Source organism: Pollicipes pollicipes, unplaced genomic scaffold, assembly GCF_011947565.3.
Source record: "Pollicipes pollicipes isolate AB1234 unplaced genomic scaffold, Ppol_2.1 Scaffold_6052;HRSCAF=7182_pilon_pilon_pilon, whole genome shotgun sequence".
NCBI classification, from domain to species: domain Eukaryota; kingdom Metazoa; phylum Arthropoda; class Thecostraca; order Pollicipedomorpha; family Pollicipedidae; genus Pollicipes; species Pollicipes pollicipes.
In genome coordinates, this window is record NW_023596805.1 from 22,209,482 (window position 1) to 22,224,049 (window position 14,568).

The following is a 14,568-nucleotide window of genomic DNA, read 5'->3' on the forward strand; positions in this document are numbered from 1 at the left end:
GTGGTTATTGTTTGCTAACTATTTTGAACAACGGCATTTTGTATAACACTGGATGCATGTTTACATGTTTAGGTTGTGTAAGAACATGTTTTTCAAGAACATCTTGTCATGTTATGATGATGCAGCAAAAGCATTTTGGGGTGAGACATCTGGTCGGGAGTGCGCCAGGTGGCCCAGGGTGACTGCGTCCTACACCCAAGCGCTAAAAGTTTCACGCTTCCAAACTTTCCCTTTCCGCGAAAGCCGCTGGTACCGTAGCTGAAAAAGTCGAATGCAAACAGAACAGAAAAACTCGAGCCTCATTCAGGCGCTTCAGTTCCAGCCTGTCGCTTTTGAAACCACCAGAGCCTGTGGCCCATCGACGAGAAATGTTGTCGGAAGTCTTGACCGAGGCTGACCCCCTAGTTGGGCAGTAGACGGAAGCGTGCTTGGCTCTGTACGCAGCCTCAGTGACTCTCACTTTACCCAGCTTCGAAAAAGGTGAGCCCGCACACGTCCTTCACAGAGACGGCATGTCGCAACAGCCTGCAGCGTCACCAAAAGAAGGGGCTATTGACGTTAAGTTGCGCAAGAATGAGGTTGGCGCCAGAGCGCGGCCCGCGACACAGTCACTTGTCTTCACGGGTCTCTAAAACATGACCTGGTGCTGACCTAAACGCCATTACTCGAGGGATTATGGCCCTGCTACACTTTACAGAGAAATATTTAACTGCCGTGTCTACGCTCTGGACAAGTGCATTATTTACCAAGCCTACGTTCTATTATTTTGGTAAGTTAAGTAACGAGACTATGATGGAACGTCAAACATTGAGTGTTTGCAACAACATGAATTTGCACGGGTTCCTGCCCGTGTGGCTTATTCAGTAAGGGTTCCCGTGCCAGTGATTCAGTATTTCTTAACTTTTGGAGATGGTTTCAACGTTTAAGTCACAACAAAGGAGCTACTCCTGGTAGCTTATATTGTGAATTCCACGGTTGCATTAGGCTTCTTGATTTCTAAATCCTGGCCGTATGACCCGAACAAGTAAGCTATATTGAAGTGTGTTTTTCAGTCATTGAATGATGATTAAAATGACACGTGACCTTCATCGACCGTGATGTTCAGCGCTAAGGACGGCCAGGACGGCGTAATGAAATTGGAAAAATATCGGTGAGCTTTCCACTGGAACGGGATCGCTTGGACGGAAATAGAATACGGGCGTAACAAACAATGTGACATCGAATCTTTTACCTTTGAGAAGGGTGCCAAACCATGCCATGTCCGCATTTTGTCATGTCATGCACAAAACCGCTTGTTTTGTGCGCGCGTTAGAATTAAGTCAAGGGGGCGGTGGCACCGCTGTCAAATAATGGAAGTCATTGCTGTCAAATTGTTGTCAAGTGTGGAAGCCGCGGACAGATATAAAGATTCTGCAACACTCACTTGCTGACTGACTTGCAATACTGACTCCTTGCCCTAGAGTTAAGTGATAGCCCATGGTCAAAATGCATTGGGAATATTACCAAACGTGGCGCAGCCATCGGCCAGGATTGGAACATCGTTTGAACAGCAGGAACTAATACATTTGTTCCGTTTTCGGCATCTGTGACCCCACTTACGGCAACAGCTAATCAACTTGACCGAAGGCTCAAGTACATTATATTGACAAACGAAAACCATGACGAGGTTCCTAACCATTGATTGAGCAAGCGCCTTACACTGTACGGAACCCTGAGCTTTATTTGTTAAGAAGCACGTCATCGATGCGCGTCAAGCACGCTAGAATGGGGTGGGAGGCAACCAGCCGCATCGGGTCGGGTGACTGTCACCGAGGATTTAGGCATGCGAGAGACGCAAGAGAGTCGCAAGTCTCATTAAGCATCATTACGATGCAGATCTTGCGCCATGCCAACCCCAGCATGTGATGAACAGATCCTGAGAGATGGCTGTAACCACTTGTAGCGGCACGAGGTCAAATCCTTGTCGTGTGGGTCACCAATAGGTGGCGCCAACGAGTGCTGTTGTGTGTGTGGCATTGTGCGTCGGGTGAGAACTGTGTGCGTTCCCACAGCTTCGCTGCTCTGTTAATATTAGGTAATGATATTAATGATATGCCTACCACAGAACGGTTGACAGTATGACCATTGTTTGGCCGCTATTGGCATATTGACTGCCGGAACTAGGCAGATGCTTGACACTGTCAAGTGTGGTAGTTGAACCGAGCCATTTCGCTAATATACTATTTGTGCAACCTGATAGCGCAGTGTTCTTCGCTCTTCGTGATCCGTCCCTCTCTGGACGCGTTTCCCTGTCTGTTAGTCCGGGCCGGCATCACCTTGATGCCGGCACCGAAGATTGAAACCGGACCAGCACGACCAACGCAGCAGTGTCAGTCACGGCCACTCGGCCGCAGCCAGCCGGTTGACAGCCCGAGTCCGAGGTGCGGGTGATTACATTTGTGTCACACCGCACGGGGGTTCGGGTTGTTAACTGAAGGAAACAAAGGGCAAGTACTGCCACATTTGCTCTTTCGTCGTCGAATGCAGTGACGTGGGCGACACGCTGTATTAAATCTAATGTGACCAACATCAATACGAGATGTACTTCTACAAAGACCAGAGCAATAAAAGGGAATGCCAATTCTTGCAACCAGTCAGAAGGCTTTCCTGAAATAGGAACGGTGCCCATTGGACGTTGTGAACGGTGTAACCGGGCGAAGTTGTCACAGGGTTTCGTAAAAACTTTTGCGGAAGATGTGCTCGGGTGGCCGGTATGAGGATCCCGGCCACGAAATCCCGAAAAGTGAAAAAGTGAAAACACGAAAAAAGCGTTTGGCGCTGGCAAGGACTCTGTTTAGGGGCAGGACGCTACCAGGACGATACTAAGGATGAACAGCCATTCTGGACCACAGGGCAAAAACGTACAAGTTGCGGACTGTTGTGGTGCTTTGTGTTCGGTGAAGCTGGCAGAAACGGCTCTAGTGCATCTGTATTATGCGCGGAGAGAAGGACCGAGTGCGTTGATGACTGAGCTGGACCGGTGTAGATTTGGCACGCATCGTAGCGATCAGATACGAAACGAATCTTATCTTGTCAAACACGTATCGATGGCATGTTTATCTTGCTTAGAGATATGTCTAGATAAGCCCTGCGGATAGAGATCAGCCACGCGATCTGGCAGCGCGCGTTGCCAGACAACCCAACCAGGAACAGACGAAATGGGCGTATCCAGGGCGGGGCGGCGGCGGGGGAGGGGCATTGGGTCGTGGCCTGCTTGAGCTGCACCGAACGCCTGCTCTGTAGTTTTGGGTCGTGAGTGTGTAGGGCACCGGGGCGTGATGCCTGGCCCGCGGGAGGTTGGCCGCGCCGGCGCCACTGCGCGTTCTTGCATGGACGCACCGCTGGCATCGCTGGAGACGCCTCTGCGCACGCGTCCTCTCGAGAGCAGCATGTGTTTGAGGAGCCCAAAGGTTGATCTACGCGCTGGATGACCTTATGACATGCGGTCGGGACCGGGGGGGGGGGGATGTCTGCGCATCTGACATCGCCACACAGACGTGAGCCACTAGCCCTGATATCACCACACAGACGTGAGCCACTAGCCCTGATATCACCACACAGACGTGAGACACTGCGCCCCAACATCAACACATAGACGTGAGCCACTGGCCCCGACATCAACAGACAGACGTGAGACACTGCGCCCCGGCATCAACACATAGACGTGAGCCACTGGCCCCGACATCAACAGACAGACGTGAGACACTGCGCCCCCACATCAACACATAGACGTGAGACACTGCACCCCGACATCACGCAGACGTGAGACACTGCACCCCGACATCAACACATAGACGTGAGACACCGCACCCCGACATCACGCAGACGTGAGACACTGCACCCCGACATCACCACGCAGACGTGAGCCAATGCGTCCTGACATCAACAGACGTGAGACACTGAGCCCCCACATCAACACACAGACGTGAGACACTGCGCCCCGACATCAACAGACAGACTGAGCCACTGCGCCCCGACATCAACAGACAGACTGAGCCACTGCGCTGGGATGACGAGGCTGGCTGATCGCTGAGCGGCATGGCAGCACGAGTCAGTAGCGCGTCTCAGAAAAGTACTTATTTTCCTTTCCAGAAAACTATTTTCAGAAAAGTTTCCCCGCTCAGAGTTTGTGTGGCTCCCCGAGTCTAGCCGAGTTCAGCGGTGTCGTTTTTGTCCATATTTACGTATCTTTAAGGAAAACGCAAAGAGCCTAAAGCTCGCTAGTTTCAAACAACTTTTACTCCGAGGGGCCGGCAAGGCGTGTCATCCAGACCCTCTCGTTGAATCATTACTCCATCAACCAATAATCATCAACATATCTCAGACTGGACGTCGCTTCACATCGGAACCTGTAGCACACGCCTACTAACACACGCCCGGGTGGCCGGTTGGATACTCTTCGCTCGGGTGGGGTTCAACTTGACCCCCCTGAGATCTCGGGAACTAAGAGAGCTAGAGACACGAAATTCACAGTGTGTTGACCTGTACGTAAAATATCTTAGGTCAAAGTTTGAGGTTCCTGGGTTATGAACTTTGGGTCAAATTCCAGATTGGTTTCCAAAGATCCTAGAACCTAAGCAACTGTTCTAAGAAAAATGTCACACGCTCAGTTAAGGTCAGTGACCTTGTTTAACCTTTTAACACGCGCCCAGGTGGCCGGTTGGATACCATTCGCTCGGATGGAGCGGGTCAATTTCATCCCTGAGATCTCGAGAACTAAGAGAGCTAGAGACATCAAATTCGCAGGGTGTGTTGAACTGTATGTGAACTCACTTAGGCCAGAGTTTGAAATTCCTAGGTCATGATCTTCAGGTCAGATAAGGTCAAAAAGTTAAAATTCCAGATTGGTCTCCAAAGGGCCTCTAGAACCTAGGCAAGTGTTCTAAGCAAAATTGCACACGCTCAGTAAAGGTCAGTGACCTTGCTTTATCTTTTAAAGGTCATGATATCCAAAATGATACATGACTGTTTTTAGTTTTGCGTTTGGATAAGCGATTTGTTTATTCTATTGTTTTGTTCCCTAAGAAAGTATCTCAGAGATGTCTGGCTTCGTCTAACACTCCGTTGTTTGAACGGATTGAACGATTTCCTAGAACGTGCCTTAGCTGAAACTATGACCTGACTTTGACCTGCCATAGGTCAGGGACCTTACAAGATACATCTAAATTTTTATGTCAGACTATCTGCTACTCAATTATCTACGGCTATGCAAAATTTGGCGCGGCTACGCTGCGCCGTTCGGAAACCATTCCGGGAAAATCTTGGGGGTGGTCAATTTGCCCCCCCCCCCCCTCCACCCGAGGGCGTGTTAAGAGTGCTGACCGGCTGTAGGTGCGCCCCCGCCTCCCGGCGAACCCCCAGCAGCTGACCACCGTCACCAATAAACAGACATGCAAAGATCTCAGTCGGTGACGAAGGTTCGTCTGAGATATCAGTGGCACGTTTTGCACATCGCTCAAAATCGCGATAAAGCGTGTAGCCGTCGCTGGGCTCCTCGCTCCTCGAGTAGCTTGCCTCGCCATCCGCTACCACTGTTGTGAAGGAGCTGGAACACTACCCAGGGGGCCTCATGCATCAGACCCGACATCGCCGTGTCCCAGCTGGCGAACAACGCAGCATCCTTAACATTGCTTTGCACTAACATAGACAACAGCTTCGAGGTCACTGACGCCTTTCATTGTCGCTGGCGTTAGCCGAAGCCGGACGGAACGCGACCGTGTGGGCTCCTATAGCCTAAAATAGGTCACATTGTGCCCTACAACGGCCGACGCTCCTCCGAGCGCGGACTTTGTAACCGCCTGGCAGTCCCGGAGGTCGTGATAAAGCCTCAGCCGAGCGTGGACTTGTGAGCTACCTGGAAGTGCAGCAGGTCCTGGTACAGCCTCAGCCGAGCGCGGACTTGTGAACCACCTGGTAGTGCAGCAGGTTCTTATACATCCTCAGTCGAGCGCGGACTTTTGAACCGCCTGGTAGTGCAGCAGGTTCTAATACATCCTCAGTCGAGCGCGGACTTTTGAACCGCCTGGTAGTGCAGCAGGTTCTAATACATCCTCAGTCGAGCGCGGACTTTTGAACCGCCTGGTAGTGCAGCAGGTTCTAATACATCCTCAGTCGAGCGCGGACTTTTGAACCGCCTGGTAGTGCAGCAGGTTCTAATACATGCTCAGTCGAGCGCGGACTTTTGAACCGCCTGGTAGTGCAGCAGGTTCTATACAGCCTCATGGCTTTCCCAGGTGAGTCAACGAACTGTGAGCCTGGATGGCTATCTGAACCGGCGGCCGTTGATGACCCGATGAATGACCTGAAGCCAGACCAGGACCAGGACCTGGACCAGGGCCAGGATCAGGACATGCTGCATTACCAGACCGTTGCCAACCCCACGGTCAGGGCAGCGTTGGTCGTAAAGCGTATCCACTTGGCCTATTTGAGGCTCGGGGCAGACGTGTTCTGTCTTTCCCTTCTCCCTTGGTTTCATGTCGATGTCTGGCCCGGCGGAGGTGCTACCAGAATTTGAGTTGAGTGGTAGAGCAGTGCCTGTGTGTGTGAGGGGGGGGGGGTCAGCCGTTTGATTACAGCTTGTAATCGACCGGATAGACAGATTTGATTGAGGCGCTGTGATCAAGTCTGTCCTGCTGTCAGCGCGGCCGCGCATGGGTCCAAGGCGGGGGCATTACCCGTGTACCTCGGTCCCTTACCAAGGGGCGTAGGCAAGGGGCACAGGTGACGGCCGCAGCTTCGCATGTCCGTGTTACGAAACCGTGCAGGGAAGCAACGGGAAATTTGTATAGACATGATCCTTGTTTACGTCCTGAATTTACTAGTTGGCATGCGGTTGTGTGCCTTTTGAGCAAATACCGGTGCTGGTCGGATCCATAAAAGCGCTGATGATTCTGGCAAATATGGCAGCTGTCCTGCCCGCTGCCGGCGATCAGCTGATCGTTACCGGCCGTCGTCCAGAGGCGCCTGATGTACCGTGCCATGCCCCTCAAAGCGGTCCCAAAACTCAGAAACTCGGCTGGCTTCTCTCCACTCAGAGAGCAGACATGCAAGAGACGTGCTCTTGGTGTCGAAACACGCGCGACGAATGCCCGAAGACTGCTGAAAATTAAGCGCGATTACACGGCATGTCGGGAGGTGCCGGCAAGAATTTTTGACACGGCATTGACCTTCTGCTCTTGTCGGGGCAAGGAACAAGGGACCCCAGCGCTGCCGGGTCGGGGTCCTGAAATGCCAGTCAGGGTTTCCGCCGACCGAGGGCCCTTTGCAATAATGAGGGCTACAATACCGATCAGAGACAGTCAAGATTGAATAGCTGGCCCCGTGACGGCCTGGGATCCTGTTTCCCAAATAAGGCCAAAGCCGGGGCCGGCGAACGTCAGTCAGAACGCCTCTTGCATTGGTCGAAAACCCTAAAAAAAAACATGAGTGGTCCTACGCTGCTCAGCAGGGACCTTCCGTCGGTAAGCGGCCTTGAGCTGGCCCCCAGGGAGCAATTAGGGATGACGGCGGTGATTTGCCGAACAAGTACAGAGGCTGGACCCCGCATGTCAGAAGGGTTCTTGCATTAGCCAGGGGCCTCATAGCCACACCAAATGACAGTGAAAGGGTCGACAACAAGCCAATGGAAGGTCCTTGTATCAGTCAAGGGTACCTTAATACCTTAATTGTACCCTAATTGTCACATTGATATAGAAAAATCGGGAACATTGGCATGGCATGAGCAGTGTGTGTGTGTGGTGTGTGTGTGTGTGTGTGTGTGTGTGTGTGTGTGTGTGTGTGTGTGTGTGTGTGTGTGTGTGTGTGTGTGTGTGTGTGTGTGTGTGTGTGTGTGTGTGTGTGTGTGTGTGTGTGTGTGTGTGTGTGTGTGTGTGTGTGTGTGTGTGTGTGTGTGTGTGTGTGTGTGTGTGTGTGTGTGTGTGTGTGTGTGTGCATGATGATTACTGTCCTGGACATGCTGGCCAAATATCTATATATAAGCCATGGCGAAAAGGATTCGCATTTTCCGTTGCTGATGATCTCTGGGTGCTGACTCCAAGTGCGTGCTAGCCTAACCAGACCCGTCCACCTTCTGCCGCGAGAGACAACCTGGACCGGCCGCGCGCCTGCAGTGGCGCCTCAGCCGACAGACGCGGCATCGAGTCCGGATCACCCGGGGCAGATCAGGCCGAGGAAGCTCAGCCTGCGTTTGGTGGTGTACCTTATTCGATCACGTGTGTCTGATGAAAGAGAGCTACACATGTACCACGTGCCGGCCACGTATACCTGAATGGCATCTGCGTGGTGTGTCCAGCTCTGTGCGACTGCACGCTACGCTCTGTACATGTACCCCGTGTCCGGTCACATCTGAATGTACCACCCGTTCCGTACCCGTGCCCAGTCGACGCCCGTACCTCTTGTCTGTTGTCGTCAGCCTGGGCTGTGCGCCCGCTACACCTGCAATGTGCCCAGTCACGCGCGACTGACGCAGCACCGTGCTGCGAAGGCCAATCAACTTGCCCGCCGTGCGTCTTGATTCGCTGTTTTGTGAGCGGTGGCTGAGTCGCTTCTGAGTGTGTGGGAGAGACACGGCTGTTTTTGCCCTGCCATTGCTTTTCGCAGCTTGATTTGCAGTGGTGTGGAATGCAGAAAGGATGCACTTCGTTCGGGCTGGAATGCTGTTTCGTGCGGGCTGCGACGCAGACTGTCTGGAAAGCCGCTGGGTCAGCTGGCTGACCATTTCGAGCCCTGAGGTGTCAGTGGTCACGTGATTGTCGGATCGCGTGCTGGCGCGCGCCCGTGTGGTGCCCGGGGCAGTAATATCAGCGCTAATCACGGCTGGCCAATGCACGGAGTCGGCCGATCTAAGCTATTCCAGCCGGCAGAAAAAGGTCGGGTACACATGCAACCATGGAGGCTGGTGCCGCGTGCAGCTGCAGTACCTGCCTACCCCCTGGCGAGGGACCCACTTGACACGGGCCATTTGAACCACCCTCCCTCACGTCTCCACTCCTCATGCACTCCGCGACCCACCGTACCGTATTTTAGGCACGCCCAACACGCCCAACCGTCTGTGCTCATCTACGCCGCTCACTTTCGGCATCTCACACGGCGGTTGTTCCAGCCTCCCCCGTCCCTTCCCTCCTCCCCTCCCCTCCCCCGACGAGCAGCGCTGCGACGACCCGTATTTAACCTATTCACAGATAGACGACCCGTATTTAACCTATATAACCTATTTAACCTATTTAACCGTATATAACCTATAACCTATATTGGATTCTCTCATGACAGACGGTGCGTGTTGAAGCGTGCGATGCGATGCGATGCACGCGAATGGACCAGTGGAACGGACCATATCCTGTACGCTGCTAGCGTATCCTGCCCGCTGGTGGCGTATCCTGCACGCTGGTGGCGTATCCTGCCCGCTGGTGGCGTATCTTGCACGCTGGCGGCGTATCCTGCCCGCTGGCGGCGTATCCTGCCCGCTGGTGGCGTATCCTGCACGCTGGTGGCGTATCCTGCCCGCTGGTGGCGTATCTTGCACGCTGGCGGCGTATCCTGCCCGCTGGTGGCGTATCTTGCACGCTGGCGGCGTATCCTGCACGCTGGTGGCGTATCCTGCCCGCTGGCGGCGTATTCTGCACGCTGGTGGCGTATCCTGCCCGCTGGTGGCGTATCTTGCACGCTGGCGGCGTATCCTGCACGCTGGTGGCGTATCCTGCCCGCTGGCGGCGTATTCTGCACGCTGGTGGCGTATCCTGCCCGCTGGTGGCGTATCCTGCCCGCTGGCGGCGTATTCTGCACGCTGGCGGCGTATCCTGCACGCTGGTGGCGCATCCTGCACGCTGGCGGCGTATCCTGCACGCTGGCGGCGTATCCTGTACGCTGGTGACGTATACTGCATGCTGGCGGCAGATCCTGCACGCTAGTGGCGTATCTTGCACGCTGGCGGCGTATCCTGCACGCTGGTGGCGTATCCTGCACGCTGGTGGCGTATTCTGCACGCTGGTGGCGTATCCTGCACGCTGGCGGCGTATCCTGCACGCTGGTGACGTATACTGCATGCTGGCGGCGTATCCTGCACGCTGGTGGCGTATACTGCACGCTGTCGGCGTATACTGCACGCTGGTGGCGTATCCTGCACGCTGTCGGCGTATACTGCACGCTGGTGGCGTATCCTGCTCGCTGGTGGCGTATCCTGCACGCTGGCGACGTATCCTGCACGCTGTCGGCGTATACCACCCGCTGGCGGCGTATACTGCCCGTTGGCGTATCCTGCCCGCTGGCGGCGTATCCTGCACGCTGGTGGCGTATGCCGCACGCTGGCGGCGTACACTGCACGCTGGTGGCGTATGCCGCACGCTGGCGGCGTATACTGCACGCTGGCGGCGTATATTGCACGCTGCACATCTGCGTACAGTATACGCGGCTCTGCGGTCCGTTCCCGCATGGTGGCCAGTCCACCTTGGCCTGCAGAGCGCGTTCAGGGAGTGCCGCGGGGCGGCACTGCTGCGGGCGATACTCTGGAGCAGGTCTGCGGCGTCTCCCACAGATGTGGGTCCGCAGTGTCTCCTCCGGCGCAGGTCTGAGGCGTCTCCTGCTGATGTGGGTCCACAGTGCCTCCTTCGGCGCAGGTCTGGGGCGTCTCTTGCTGATGTGTGTCCACAGTGTCTCCTCCAGCGCAGGTCTGAGGCGTCTCCTGCTGATGTGGGTCCACAGTGCCTCCTCCGGTGCAGGTCTGCGGCGTCTCTTGCGGACGTAGGTCCGCAGCGTCTCCTCCAGCGCAGGTCTGCGGCGTCTTCTGCGGATGTGGGCTCGCAGTGTCTCCTCCGGCGCAGGTCCGCAGTATCTCCTTCGACTGCAGATCCCCACGTAAGCGGCAGCCGGTGCCGTGCAGCCGCATCCACCTGTCCGACGCTAGCACAAGCGCCCAGTAGAGCCAGAGGAGCGCGCAGACGCACAGCATAGCCGGCATAGGAAGCAGCCACACAAAGCCGGCTCCTGTTGCCGCTAGCGTCGGCGGTATGGTGATGGTGGCCAGGCTTAGCACGCTGAAGAGGAGGGCGCAGTGGATGAGCCAGGCGAGGACCATGCGGCGGGAGCCCATCCTCACGCCGAGGACCAAGACGCTGTTGATGGCGACCGAGGGTAGCAGAACTGTGCTCGACAGCAGCAGGAGCAGGCCGATGGCCCTCGTGTCCGCCTCGCTGTTGGGCTTGTCGTCCAGGGAGCTGAGATTTCCAGAGATCTTCACGACCGTCATGTGGAGCCCCACGCAGGCGACGGCCAGCATCAGACACGCGCTCACGACTAGGAAGGTGATGGCCATGACCAGGGAGGCGGTCCTCAGGCGGCAGCCGCGGCAGCACGTGTGGAGGAGGCTCATCCTGGAGGAACGGGGACGGCTCTGTACTCACGTGGGTGTGACACAGCACACAGCGTGACACGGATCGAAGGACTGCTCTGTACTCACGTGGGTGTGACACAGCACACAGCGTGACACGGTTCGAAGGACTGCTCTGTACTCACGTGGGTGTGACACAGCACACAGTGTGACACGGTTCGAAGGACCGCTCTGTACTCACGTGGGTGTGACACAGCACACAGCGTGACACGGTTCGAAGGACTGCTCTGTACTCACGTGGGTGTAACACAGCACACAGTGTGACACGGTTCGAAGGACCGCTCTGTACTCACGTGGGTGTGACACAGCACACAGTGTGACACGGTTCGAAGGACCGCTCTGTACTCACGTGGGTGTGACACAGCACACAGTGTGACACGGTTCGAAGGACCGCTCTGCACTCGCGTGGGTGTGAGACTGCACACAGTGTGACACTGTCCGGAGGACTGCTCTGTACTCACGTGGGTGTGACACAGCACACAGTGTGACACGGTTCGGGGGACTGCTCTGCACTCGCGTGGGTGTGATCAGTACGCAGTGTGACACGGTCCGGGGACCGCTCTACACTCACGTGAGTGTGACTAGTACACAGTGTGACACTGTCCGGAGAACTGCTCCTGACTTAAGTACACCCCACCGACTGGTCGGCGGGTGAGACACTGCACCTGGGCCAGCAGAGTTGCCAGAACCCTGACGAAGCGTATTCCTGAGATGTTAAGCCTGGGCTGCAGTGGATATTCCGCATCTGATGTGATATCTGCGGAACGGAACGATCAAAGACCCGCAGCGTTTACGAGCGCTAGCAGAGCCCAGCATCAAGGTCTAGTTTCGTGACATGTTGTTCGATTTGGGTGTAAGGTAGTGTTCATTGCTCGGTCTTGGAATTTTTTTAGACGTAAAAAATGGACTACTTAGCGTCTGCCGTAGTTGCCGCCGGCCAACAAAGAAGCCTCGCGATAGCAAATAGTGAACGGTGTAGCCCGGTCCATGCAGCATACTAAGAGGCAATACTTCACGAATAGGGCCCGGCTGCGCACTGGCCGGGACAGCACAGCACAGCGCAGCACAGCACAGCACAGCACAGCACAGCATAGCACAGCACAGCACAGCACAGCACAGCACAGCACAGCACGGCGCAGCACGGCACAGCACAGTGCAGTGTATAGGACGCAGGACCAGGAAGGCGAGGGGACGGCTGGCAGAACCCGGCAAGGTCAGTCCTAGTCCTGCCCTATCCTCTCCGATGTCAGTCCTGTCCTGCCCTGTCCTCTCCAATGTCAGTCCCGCACTGCCCTGTCCTCTCTCATGTCAATCCTTCCCTGCCCTGTCCTCTCCGGTGTCAGTCCTGCCCTGCCCGCTCCTCTCCGAAGTCAGCTCTGCCCTGCTCTACCCTCTCCGTCAGTTCTGCCCTGCCCTATCCGCTCATGTCTTTCTCTGCCATGCCCTGTCACTTGCCGCAACCAACGGAATTTTCATTTTTACCCGGGCGGGACGGAACGGGACGCGATGAGATGGGATGGAACTGAATGGATTGGATAGGATTGGATGGGATGGAATGGGTTGGGATGGGATGGGACGGGAAGGGGCGGAGAGAGACGGGACGGGACGGCACGGGACAGAAAGACACGGGACGGGACGGCACGGGACAGAACGGCACGGGACGGGACGGCACGGAACGGGATGGCACGGGACGGGACGTGACGGGACGGTACCTCACGGGACAGGACAGAACGAGGGGAGACGAGATCAGCTTACAGATCAGTTTTCCATGCGTCAAAAAGCAAATAACCACGATTCCCCGGCCTGATTTCTCATTTTCAGGAGACTTATGTGGAAATACAGGACCCCCAAGAGACATTGCCACAAAGAATTAGGGGGTAAAGACCTATTCATCCTTCAAAAAATAGTGGACGAAAAGTATTTGGAATCTCGGATTGCAGCAACTGTAAGCCTCTTATCCCTCCATTCGGTGCGGGACATCGATTCCTTTGGGTTTAGCCGCGTGGATTTCAAGCAGCTCTTAGGTTATTACCACTCATCTGGTGTCAGCACGCGGGGACGATCCGCCTGGAGGCTCGTGATGTATGGGCAACGTTCACGGCGCCTGCCGTTCGCGGCAAGTAATTTTCTGAAGCTGTTCTCGGTATGGGTGCTCGTGACCTTCCGGGTTAGCCACCCTTGCTCTGTGCATCCTTCAGCACATCACCGTGTATCGGATGCGGGAACTCCAGTTATCTGTTAGCTTTTATCATATGGGCGGTGTCTGTACATATTCGGAACATTTCCTATACTTCACATGACTCAGCGTTTAAATGTCATTTTCTCTTGGCCTTGATAACTCCTAGCCATAAGCAGAATGTAGAGCTTAAAAACATTGATTTTCACCAGTATAGCCAACACTTGGTTGACAGCGTCACAGACTAGTACGTCCCAGGGCAGTACGTCCTGGCGTACTTCAGGTCGATCGTGTTGAGGGAAGAACTCCCAACACTTAATGTTGAAATACCATGAGTTCAAGGTCATTCTTCATTGCATCAAGCAGAGCTTCAGAGGTTTCAGATCCTGCTATATGGTGTCCACCAACCTGGGCCGTACGCAAATATCCCTATTATATAGTGTCCACCAACCCGGGCCGTACGCACATTCTTCCTATATAGTGTCCATCAACCTGGGCCGTACGCAAATATCCCTATTATATAGTGTCCACCAGCCCGGGCCGCACGCACATTCTTCCTATATAGAGTCCACCAACCAGGGCCGTACGCATATTCCTGCTATATAGTGTCCACCAACCCGGGGCCGTACGCACATTCTTCCTAGATAGTGTCCGCCAACCAGGTCTGTACGCATATTCCTGCTATATAGTGTCCACCAACCAGGGGCCGTACGCATATTCCTGCTATATAGTGTCTACCAACCCGGGCCGTACGTACATTCTTCCTATATAGTGTCCACCAGCCAGGGCCGTACGCATATTCCCGCTATATAGTGTCCACCAACCAGGGCAGTAGGCATATTCCTACTACATAGTGTCCACTAACCCGGGCCGTACGCACACTCTTCCTATATAGTGTCCACCAACCTGGGCCGTACGCAAATATCCCTACTATATAGTGTCCACCAACCAGGGCCGTACGCACATTCTTCCT